The 12159-nt window shown below is 49.7% G+C and overlaps 1 long non-coding RNA gene across 1 annotated transcript in view; it reads right to left on the bottom strand.

The window, feature by feature from the left end:
• Window positions 1-707: 707 nt before the first annotated feature.
• Window positions 708-12159, bottom strand: part of LOC148141962 (uncharacterized) — a 153207-nt gene continuing 141755 nt past the window's right edge. Inside the window, exons 2-3 of the long non-coding RNA XR_015752258.1 lie at window positions 5314-5403; window positions 708-1869 (exon numbers count right to left, since the gene is read on the bottom strand). This is a non-coding gene — a long non-coding RNA (uncharacterized LOC148141962). The remainder of the gene's footprint in view (window positions 1870-5313; window positions 5404-12159) is intronic.

Below are 12159 nucleotides of genomic sequence, written 5' to 3'. Positions count from 1 at the left end.
TCTCTCCCCCCACTCTCTCATTATCTCCTCCCCTGTCTCTCTCTCTCCCTCACCCTATCTCTCTGTTGCCCCTCTCTCTCCCTGCTCCTTCACTCTCTCTCCACCTTCTCTCACTCTCGATACCCCTCCCTCAGTGTTTCTCTCTCTCTACCTCCCATTGTTTCTCTTTGACTGAATCTCTCTCCTGCCCTCCCTCCCTCTCTGACACACTCTTTCTCCCTGGTTCTTTCCTCTTCCTCTGACCCAGAGACTGGGGGGTTGATGGTGGTGAGGCTACGTGTGATGTGGTGGGGTTGGGATATGGGAGGTGAGAGGAGGGAAAATGGGGTAGAGACGGAATTGTGGGAGGGAGGCAGAGACGGCATGAGAGAGAGAGGGGGAGGGGGACAGGGAAGAGTGGATGCAGGTGGAGAAACCGAGGTGGAGAAACCGAGCGAAGAGAGGTGTGTGTGTGTGTGAGAGAGGGGGGGATGAGGGAGAGTAGAAGGGAGAGGTGGTGAGAAAGAGAGAGTGTGCAGAACGAGAGAGGGAGAGAAATGAGGAGAACGAGTGGGGGAGAGGAAATGAGGAGGCCAGGCTGCAGTCGGGGAACAGAGTGAGTTAAACCCGGCTCCTGAGCTCAGGGCGCGGTGCCCTCCCCTTCCCTGAGGACCAGAACTTGGGGCTGAGTCTGTCCCTCTCCAACACAAAGACACACAACAACATCGTTCACTCTGCTGCTCGGCAAGCTTTAATGAACATTTTATTGTTTACAAATGGAAGTGATTGACACAGTCAGTGAGATGGCGCCTTTTCTCACTGGCCCCTGAGTTGTGAGAAACATTGAAATATGTCCCCGTAACCCCCCTGTGGGATAGGGATGGACAAACCAGTGCTACCCTCAGTCTTTTCCTGTAGCGACAGGCTGCTCCATCACTGAAACACTGAACTGAAATGAGAAAATCCCGGATGGATTGATTAATGAGGGAATTTGATGGATGGATGGATTTGGGTGAAGGGAAATTTCAGCACATTCTTCAGCTGCTGCCTGAACTTAGTCTGGGTCACGGCATAAATCGCGGTGTTTGTGCAGCAACTGAGGAGCTGCAGCATGAAGCCCAATTCCTGCACAAAGCGATGGAGATACACAGACCGATACTCAATCCACCACATCCGCTTCCATATAGAATACAGCATTAACGTTGACCATAACAGGATGAAATTGGCCGAGATCACAAACAGTAAAATGATGGATTTTTTTTCCGTTTCTCATTTCTGTGTCAGACTGAGCGTCCCCATTGGTGTGAGTGCGGAGTCTCCTGCGGGCTCTGCTGGTCACTAAAATGTGTCTGACGGTGAGAACATTGAGCAGCAGAATCAGGATAAAAGGGAGCCCCGGGGTTAGTATGTGGTGGAGGGACTCGATTGTGACCCAGACACTGGAGAATAGATCAGCGTCTGTTACATCACAAAACCAGGGATCGTTCACCAGGTAATACCGAGCCGTGAGCATAAAATACCAGGAAATGTTCTTTAAACAGCTCAGCACAGTCATTGCTCCCAGAACCACAGCCGCCGTTTTCTCACTGCAATATTTACTTTTCAGCTTTTGGCAACAAATGGACACAAACCGATCAAAGGTGAAACTGACGGTGAACCAGACAGAGCAGTCAGTGGCTGCATAAAGCAGGACGGCGTGGATATTACACATGGGGACGGAGTCCTTCAGGAAATAAAACTTTGCCCGATAAACAATGGGAATGTGTCTCAGGATCAGGTCGAGGATAATGACCAGGAGATCTGCTGCTGCCATGGCCCCCAGGTAACGTCTGACACACGGAGACAATCCACAACCTTTATAAAGCAGGACGTAGATGGTCACTACGTTAACTGTGAGGAAGGAAAACAAACCCATTATCCATCAGCCTGAAGGCAAAGGGACCCGTTTGGTTGGGGACCCAGTGAGATGTTCAAATGTGTCCCTGTTTTCAGGGATTTATTAAAATAATTGGAGCTGGAATAACAAACAGGAAGGTTGGAATTACTGACAAAAATGTGACATAAACCACAAGAAACCCTCCCTCCCCAAACACACAGAGTCACATCCTTAAGGACAGATGGTTTCTAGAACATTCCCACACACTCGATCACTCGAGAGCAGACACAGGTCACTCCTTCCCAGTTCCTAATACGAATGATGGAAACATTGCTGTCCTGAAGGATTTTCTCCCAGTTTCTTGGAGACAGAGTTTGGGAATTCCTGTATTTTGGTCTAAATTGTGGTCGATCCTGTGTCGTGAAGAAATGTAAATGCAGGGAAAACTTATTCACCCCTTTAACTGCCTGAGGGGCCTCTGGAACAGTGTCTCCTTCTCCCTGGAACAGGATCTCTTCCCTCGGGATCTTATCGTTTGTTCAATTCACTGACGTCCGGCTGTTCACACGCAATGTCAGGGACAGAACGTTCCGGGGAATGTCAGTTATAGAATGTCAGGGACAGAACGTCCTGGGGAGTGTCAGTTATAGAATGTCAGGGACAGAACGTCCCGGGGAGTGTCAGTTATAGAATGTCAGGGACAGAACTTCCCGGGGAGTGTCAGTTATAGGATGTCAGGGACAGAACATCCCGGGGAGTGTCAGTTATAGGATGTCAGGGACAGAACTTCCCGGGGAGTGTCAGTTATAGAATGTCAGGGACAGAACTTCCCGGGGAGTGTCAGTTATAGAATGTCAGGGACAGAACTTCCCGGGGAGTGTCAGTTATAGGATGTCAGGGACAGAACTTCCCGGGGAGTGTCAGTTATAGAATGTCAGGGACAGAACTTCCCGGGGAGTGTCAGTTATAGGATGTCAGGGACAGAACTTCCCGGGGTGTGTCAGTTATAGGATGTCAGGGACAGAACTTCCCGGGGAGTGTCAGTTATAGGATGTCAGGGACAGAACTTCCCGGGGAGTGTCAGTTATAGGATGTCAGGGACAGAACTTCCCGGGGAGTGTCAGTTATAGAATGTCAGGGACAGAACTTCCCGGGAATTGTCAGTTATAGGATGTCAGGGACAGAACTTCCCGGGGAGTGTCAGTTATAGGATGTCAGGGACAGAACTTCCCGGGGAGTGTCACTTATAGAATGTCAGGGACAGAACTTCCCGGGGATTGTCAGTTATAGGATGTCAGGGACAGAACTTCCCGGGGAGTGTCAGTTATAGAATGTCAGGGACAGAACTTCCCGGGGAGTGTCAGTTATAGAATGTCAGGGACAGAACTTCCCGGGGAGTGTCAGTTATAGGATGTCAGGGACAGAACTTCCCGGGGATTGTCAGTTATAGGATGTCAGGGACAGAACTTCCCGGGGAGTGTCAGTTATAGAATGTCAGGGACAGAACTTCCCGGGGAGTGTCAGTTATAGAATGTCAGGGACAGAACTTCCCGGGGAGTGTCAGTTATAGGATGTCAGGGACAGAACTTCCCGGGGAGTGTCAGTTATAGGATGTCAGGGACAGAACTTCCCGGGGAGTGTCAGTTATAGGATGTCAGGGACAGAACTTCCCGGGGAGTGTCAGTTATAGAATGTCAGGGACAGAACTTCCCGGGGAGTGTCAGTTATAGGATGTCAGGGACAGAACTTCCCGGGGAGTGTCAGTTATAGAATGTCAGGGACAGAACATTCTGGGGAATGGCAGTTATAGAATGTCGGGTCAGAATGTTCTGGGGAACTCCTTGGCCTGTTCATGACCTTTCCCCCCATCCACCCGACCCTCCTTTCTGACCTATCACCTCTCCCCCACCTCCGTCTCCCGATTACATTCCCAGCTCGCTACCCCCAGCCCCAGTCCCACCCCTAGCCCCCTCCCATTTATCTCTTAGTCCCCCGGCCCACAAGCCTCATTCCTGATGAAGGGTTTATGCCTGAAACGTTCATTCTCCTGCTCCTCAGATGCTGCCTGACCTGCTGTGCTTTTTCAGCACCACACTCCCAGTCAGGAAATAGTCTGACACCATCATACTCACAGGATCAAGCCTGATGGGTAATTTAGATTAGATTAGATTACTTACAGTGTGGAAATAGGCCCTTCAGCCCAACAAGTCCACACCGACCTGCTGAAGCACAACCCACCCAGACCCATTCCCCTACATTTACCCCTTCACCTAACACTACAGGCAATTTCCCATGGTCAATTCACCTGACCTGCACATTTTTGGACGGTGGGATGAAACCGGAGCACCCGGAGGAAAGCCACGCAGACACAGAGAGAATGTGCAAACTCCACACAGTCAGTCACCTGAGGCTCAAATTGAACCTGAGTCTCTGGCGCTGTGAGGCAGCAGTGCTAACCACTGTGCCACCGTGCCGCCCATAATGTTTCATGAAGCCCCATCACCATCCCTGGGTATATCCTGTCCCACCGGCAGGACAGACCCACCAGCGGTGGAGACTCCCTGGGATACAGTCAGGGAAGGAGTTACCCTGCAAATCCCCAACATTGATTCCAGAACCCAGGAAATCATGGTCAAGGAAATCGCCTAAGGATGGTTATCTCCTGCCTCCACCACCCCTCCTCTCGGTGATAACTCAGTTCCCCTTGATGTTGGAAACAAATCAGAGGAAGCACTGAGGGTCAAAAGGACACAGAGCATCCTCTGGGTGTGGGACTTCAATGTCCATCACCAAGAGTGCCCCCACAGGCCCTCCACTGACTCAGCAGGGACCCAGGCTTCAATACACAACAGCCAGACTGGGAGAAACTTTCTCATCAAACTCCTTGTCCCAGATGGATCTGTCCCTGACAGTACCTGTAGGAGCAGCCAACACATAATCCTGGTGGAGGGAAAGTCTCAGCCTCATAATAGACATATCAAGATTAGTCTGTTGCTGGAAAAGCACAGCAGGTCAGGCAGCATCCAAGGAGCAGGAAAAGCACCGTTTCGGGCAGCAGACCTTCATCACGAAAGAGGCTGAGAGCCTCCGGGATGGAGAGATAAATCATATTAGGCGTACTGCTCACTGTGTGATGTGGCTCTCCCTCCTGTGAAGTAGGACATACTTCTAAAGGGCCGAGCACATGGAAACTGGGCATCCATGAGGCACTGTGGGCTAGCAGCAGCTGCAGCATCAATGGCCTTCCCTCCATCATAAAGTCAGAAGTGGGTTGTTCACTGATGGTTTCAAAATATTCAGCACCATTCACAACTGCACCGATACTGAAGCAGGCTATTCCGCCCATCAAGAGTTTTAAATAGGAACAGAATGAGGCCAGTCAGCCATTGGAGGCTGTTACTCAGACTTTGAGTGCGAGCAGCAGCTAAGGTAAGACATTTTGTTTTAAAATTACTTACCGGTAGCGGGCAGCGGTGTTTTTTTTTCTCTTCACAGAAAGAGCGGGAGCAGCAGGGGGAAGTGACGAAGACTAGAGGGGCAGCCGGGACCTGGAAGCAGGTAGAGCGTAAGCTTATCTGGGTAGGTTTTTTCCCTATAAAAGCGCGCAGGAGAAGAACCCCAGGCACTACAGAGGTAGTGTCTCCCACCCGCCCTCCTCCTCTAACCTAAATAATAAGACCCGTTGTGGTAAGTAGGTAAGTGCTGCATTTTGCTTGTTGTATTCTTTAGACCCAGTTTTTTTTTTATAAAAAGGTTACTTTCAGAGGGATGGCAGTGAAGGCAGTGCAATGTTCCTCTTGCAACATGTTTGAGGTGAGGGATGCCATGGTTGTCCCTGCTGATTACACTTGCAGGAAGTGCACCCATCTCCAGCTCCTCCAAGACCGTGTTAGGGAACTGGAGCTGGAGTTGGATGAACTTAGGATCATTCGGGAGGCAGAGGGGGTCATAGATCGGAGCTTTAGGGAAGTAGTAACTCCAAAGATTGCAGACAGATGGGTGACAGTGAGGGGGACTGGGAGGAAGCAGCCAGTGCAGGGACCACCTGCGGCCGTTCCCCTCAAGAACAAGTATACCGTTTTGGATACTTGTGGGGGGACGACTTACCAGGGGTAAGTAACGGGGCTCAGGGCTCTGGCACGGAGCCTGTCCCCGTTACTCAGAAGGGAAGGGTGAAGAAGAGCACAGCAATAGTAATTGGGGACTCGATAGTTCGGGGCACAGATAGGCGGTTTTGTGGGAACGAGAGAGACTCACATTTGGTATGTTGCCTCCCAGGTGCAAGGGTACGTGATGTCTCTGATCGTGTTTTCCGGGTGCTTAAGGGGGAGGGGGAGCAACCCGAAGTCGTAGTCCACATTGGCACCAACGACAAAGGTAGGAAGACGGATGAGGATGTTAGGCAGGCTTTCAGGGAGCTAGGTTGGAAGCTCAAAGTTAGAACGAACAGAGTTGTTGTCTCTGGTTTGTTACCTGTGCCACGTGATAGAGAGTCGAGGAATAGGGAGAGAGAACAGTTAAATGCGTGGCTACAGGGATGGTGCAGGAGGGAGGGATTCCGGTATTTGGATAACTGGGGTTCTTTCTGGGGAAGGTGGGACCTCTATAAACAGGATGGTCTGCACCTGAACCTGAGGGGCACCAGTATCCTTAGTGGGAGGTTTGCTAGTGCTCTTGGGGGGGGTTTAAACTAACTCTGCAGGGGCATGGGAACCCAAACTGTAGCTTTAGGGTGCAGGACCTGGAGTGTAGGGAGGTTAGGAACATGGCATCAATTTCAAAGGAGGGTGCCTGTAAACAGGAAAGTGGCTTGAAGTGTGTATACTTCAATGCAAGAAGTATACGAAATAAGGTAGGTGAACTTGCAGCGTGGGTTGGTACCTGGGATTTCGATGTTGTGGCTATTACGGAGACATGGGTAGAACAGGGACAGGATTGGCTGTTGCAGGTCCCAGGGTTTAAATGTTTTAGTAGGGTCAGAGGTGGGGGTAAAAGAGGGGGAGGTGTGGCATTGCTTGTCAAAGATAGTATTACAGCTGTGGAAAGGACAATGGATGAAGACTCGCCATCTGAGGTAGTTTGGGCTGAGGTTAGGAATAGGAAAGGTGAGGTCACCCTGTTAGGAGTTTTTTACAGGCCTCCTAATAGTCCTAGAAACGTAGAAGAAAGGATTGCGAGGATGATTCAAGAGAAGAGTGAAAGTAATAGGGTGGTTGTTATGGGGGACTTTAACTTTCCTGATATTGATTGGGAAAGCTAGAGCTCAAGTTCGTTAGATGGGTCAGTGTTTGTCCAATGTGTGCAGGAGGGTTTCCTGACACAATATGTAGATAGGCCAACAAGAGGTGAGGCCATACTGGATTTGGTTCTGGGTAACGAACCAGGCCAGGTGTTAGAATTAGAGGTAGGTGAGCACTTTGGGGACAGTGACCACAATTCAGTGACTTTTACTCTAGTGATGGAGAGGGATAAGTGTGCACTACAGGGCAAGAGTTATAGCTGGGGGCAGGGAAATTATGATGCGGTGAGGCACGACTTAGGATGTGTGGCTTGGAAAAGTAAGCTTCAAGGCAAGGGCGTAATTGATATGTGGAGCTTGTTCAAGGAGCAACTATTGAGTGTCCTTGATAAGTATGTACCTGTCAGGCAGGGAGGGAAGGGTCGTGTGAGGGAGCCGTGGTTTAATAAGGAATTGGAATCCCTTGTTAAATGGAAGAGGGTGTCCTATGTAAAGATGAGACGTGAAGGTTCAATTGGGGCGATTGAGAGTTATAAGGTAGCCAGGAAGGACCTGAAGAGAGAGCTAAGAGCAGCAAGGAGGGGACATGAAAGGTCCTTAGTTGGTAGGATTAGGGAAAACCCTAAGGCTTTCTATAGGTATGTCAGGAATAAAAGAATGACTAGGGTAGGAATAGGTCCAGTCAAGGATAGTAGTGGGAAGTTGCGTGTGGAGGCTGAAGAGATTGGGGAGACGCTGAATGAATACTTTTCGTCAGTATTCATTCAGGAACAGGACATTGTTGTCGATGTGAATACGGAGTCATAATTAAGTAGAATGGATGGCTTTGAGGTATGTAGAGAAGAGGTGTTGGAAATTCTGGAAAGGGTGAAAATAGATAAGTCCCCTGGGCCTGATGGCATTTATCCTAGGATTCTCTGGGAAGCAAGGGAGGAGATTGCAGAGCCATTGGCCTTGATTTTTATGTCCTCGTTGTCTACAGGAGTAGTGCCAGAAGATTGGAGGCTAGCAAATGTGGTTCCCTTGTTCAAGGAGGGGAGTAGGGATAACCCTAGTAACTATAGGCCGGTGAGTCTCAGTCCTGGAGGAGGGGTTAGAAGGTTGGGTGAGCAAGTTTGCGGATGATACGAAAGTCGGAGGAGTTGTAGACAGTGAGGAAGGATGTGGCAGGTTACAGCGGGATATAGATAAGCTGCAGAACTGGGCAGAAAGGTGGCAAATGTAGCTAAGTGTCAGGTGATTCACTTTGGTAAGAGTAACAAAAAGATGGGGTACTGGGCTCATGGTTGGATACTTGGTCATGTGGATGAGCAGAGGGATCTTGGTGTCCATGTACACAGATCTTTGAAAGTTGTCACCCAGGTAAATAGTGCGGTGAAGAAGGGATATGGCGTACTGACTTTTATTGGTAGAGGAATTGAGTTCCGGAGTACTGAGGTCATGTTGCAGTTGTATAGGACTCTGGTGCGGCCACATCTGGAGTATTGTGTGCAGTTTTGGTCGCCATACTATAGGAAGGATGTGGAGGCACTGGAACGGATGCAGAGGAGGTTTACCAGGATGTTGCCTGGTATGGTAGGAAGATCGTATGAGGAAAGGCTGAGGCACTTGGGGTTGTTTTCATTGGAGAAAAGAAGGTTTAGGGGTGACTTGATAGAGGTGTGCAAGATGATTAGGGGTTTAGATAGGGTCGACAGTGAGAATCTTTTTCCACGTATGGAGTCAGCTATTACAAGGGGGCATAGCTTTAAATTAAGGGGGGGTAGGTATAGGACAGATGTTAGGGGTAGATTCTTTACTCAGCGAGTCGTGAGTTCATGGAATGCCCTGCCAGTAGCAGTGGTGGACTCTCCCTCATTATGGGCATTTAAGGGGGCATTGGATAGGCATATGGAGGATAGTGGGCTAGTGTAGGTTAGGTGGGCTTGGATCGGCGCAACATCGAGGGCCGAAGGGCCTGTACTGCGCTGTATTCTTCTATGTTCTATCTTCTATGATTGGAGCAGATCTTTAAACCTCTCATACCTGTTACACAGGAAATGGAAGGGAACATTCGGCATTTCAAAGCTGCTACACAGGAATACAGGGAGCTGTGTAGACCAAAGCAATGCATTGATTTATAAACCCAGACTAGGTATCTGTCCAGGACGGGGAGCTGTGCAGAACATAGCAGTGCACGAAAGTGTGAACCTGAAAGAAATATCAATCCAGCATGGGGAGCTGCACAGACGACACCAAAGCATTATCTAGGAACCTCAACGAGTTAGTCTGACCAGCACAGAGACCTGTGCAGTGATCACCCATGAATTAATCTGTAACCCAAGAGCAGTTACCCACCCAGCATGTAGGACTGTGTATCCCACCCCAGTGCATTGATCTGTAAACCAGGAGCAGTTACCTCCCAGCATGTAGGACTCTGTACAGCACCCCAGTGCATTGCTCTGTAAACCAGGAGCAGTTACCCTCCCAGCATGTAGGGCTGTGTACACCACCCCAGGCTGTGTACACCACCCCAGGAGCAGTGGTGGGTGGCACGGTGGCACAGTGGTTAGCACTGCTGCCTCACAGCGCCAGAGACCCGGGTTCAATTCCCGCCTCAAGCGACTGACTGTGTGGAGTTTGCACGTTCTCCCCGTGTCTGCGTGGGTTTCCTCCGGGTGCTCCGGTTTCCTCCCACAGTCCAAAAATGTGCAGATTAGGTGAAGTGGCCATGCTAAATTGCCCGTAGTGTTAGGTACAGGGGTAAATGTAGGGGAATGGGTCTGGGTGGGTGTGCTTCGGCGGGTCAGTGTGGACTTGTTGGGCCGAAGGGCCTGTTTCCACACTGTCAGTAATCTAATCTAATCTACTCTCCCAGCATGTAGGGCTGTGTACCCCACCCCACTGCATTAATCTGTAACCCAGGAGTAGTTACCCTCCCAGCATGTAGGACTGTGTACCCCACCCCAGTGCATTGATCTGTAACCCAGGAGTAGTTACCCTCCCAGCATGTAGGGCTGTGTACACCACCCCACTGCATTGATCTGTAAACCCAGTGCAGTTTCCCTCCCAACATGTAGGGCTGTGTACCCCACCCCAGCGCATTGGTCTATCATCTAGGCGCAGTTACGCTACCAGCATATAGGACTGTGTATATCATCCCAGTGCATTGATCTGTTAACCAGGAGCAGTTACCGTTCCAGCACGTAGGGCTGTGTACACCACCCAACTGTATTGATCTGTAAACCAGGAGCAGTTACCCTCCCAGCGTGGAGGACTGTGTACCCCACGCCAGTGCATGGAAACTGTAAAACCAGGAGAAGTTACCCTCCCAGCATGTAGAGCTGTGTACCCCACCCCAGGGCACTGATCTGTAAACCAGGAGCAGTTACCCTCCCAGCAGAGAGGACTGTGTACCCCACCCCAGGGCACTGATCGTAAACCAGGAGCAGTTGCCCTCCCAGCATGTAGGACTGTGTACCCCACCCCAGTGCATTGATCTGTAAACTAGGAGCAGTTACGCTCCCAGCATGTAGGACTGTGTATACCATCTCAGTGCATTGATCTGTTAACCAGGAGCAGTTACCGTTCCAGCACGTAGGGCTGTGTACACCACCCAACTGTATTGATCTGTAAACCAGGAGCAGTTACCCTCCCAGCATGTAGGACTGTGTGCACCACCCCACTATGTTGATCTGTAAACCAGGAGCAGTTACCCTCCCAGCATGGAGGACTGAGTATACCTGCCCAGTGCATTGATCTCTAAACCAGGAGCAGTTACCCCCCCCCGAACATGTATGACTGTGTACACCACCCCAGTGCATTGATCTGTAAACCAGGAGCAGATACCCTCCCAGCGTGCAGGACGGTGTTTACCATCTCAGTGCATTGATCTCTAAACCAGGAGCCGTTACCCTCCCATCATGTCGGACTGTCTCCACCACCCCAGTGCTTGGAATCTATAAACCAGGAGCAGTTATCCTCCCAACATGTAGGGCTGTGTACACCACCCCATTGTATTGATCTGTAAACTAGATTTAGATTAGATTAGATTACTTACAGTGTGGAAACAGGCCCTTCGGCCCAACAAGTCCACACTGACCCGCCGAAGCACACCCACCCAGACCCATTCCCCTACATTTACCCCTGTACCTAACACTACGGGCAATTTAGCATGGCCAATTCACCTAACCTGCACATTTTTGGACTGTGGGAGGAAACCGGAGCACCCGGAGGAAACCCACGCAGACACGGGGAGAACGTGCAAACTCCACACAGTCAGTCGCCTGAGGCGGGAATTGAACCCGGGTCTCTGGCACTATGAGGCAGCAGTTACTCTCCCAGCATGTAGGACTGTGTACACCACCCCAGTGCATTGATCTGTAAACCAGGAGCAGTTACCCTCCCAGCATTTAGGACTGTGTTTATCAACCACATCCTTGATTTTTTTCAGACGTACAGAGCTATTCCAATATTTAGGATGAGGATATTTGTAGATTCCTCTCCTCCAGTAAATTGTTTAATAGTCCATCGACATTTATGTTTGGATTTGGCAGATCAACAAAGCTTAGATCTGATCTGTTAGTCTTGGGATCATTTCCCCTCTCCATCAGACGTTAGTTCTGCTGGTCGGAATTTAACCAGTTAAGTGTGGTAGCTTTAATGGGTTGTCAATTGGTTTAAGTCCACGTGATTCCGACCCTGGCATATTCACCCACACTCATCACTGAATCATGGATCGGCTTGATGGTAATGGTAGACTGATGAATTATCGTCGGGAAAATGTTACAGATTGTCGTTGAATACAATTCTGTTTCTGCTGCTGCTGTGGTCTACAGCATCAAATGATAATCCAGTTTGATTTGCAATATTTACAATTCAATTCGTCTGACTGTCCCCCAGTTCACACCGAGACCCATTCACCCATCAGCCCTGTATTCTGTACCTAACCTGTTTCTGATGCGGTAACACTTGCATTTTCATATTCTCATTCTGCTGAGGGCCTCTCCCTGGTGTCACACCTCTAATTTGTTACTTTAATTCAATCCATTTAAAGGAATGATCTAAATCATTTCTCTTCCACAAT

Source organism: Chiloscyllium plagiosum, unplaced genomic scaffold, assembly GCF_037043375.1.
Source record: "Chiloscyllium plagiosum isolate Xiang-an unplaced genomic scaffold, Cpla_swu_hap1 HiC_scaffold_31, whole genome shotgun sequence".
Lineage (NCBI taxonomy): Eukaryota > Metazoa > Chordata > Chondrichthyes > Orectolobiformes > Hemiscylliidae > Chiloscyllium > Chiloscyllium plagiosum.
The sequence above is the reverse complement of the archived record's forward strand: the minus strand, read 5'-3'. Positions and strand labels throughout refer to the sequence as shown.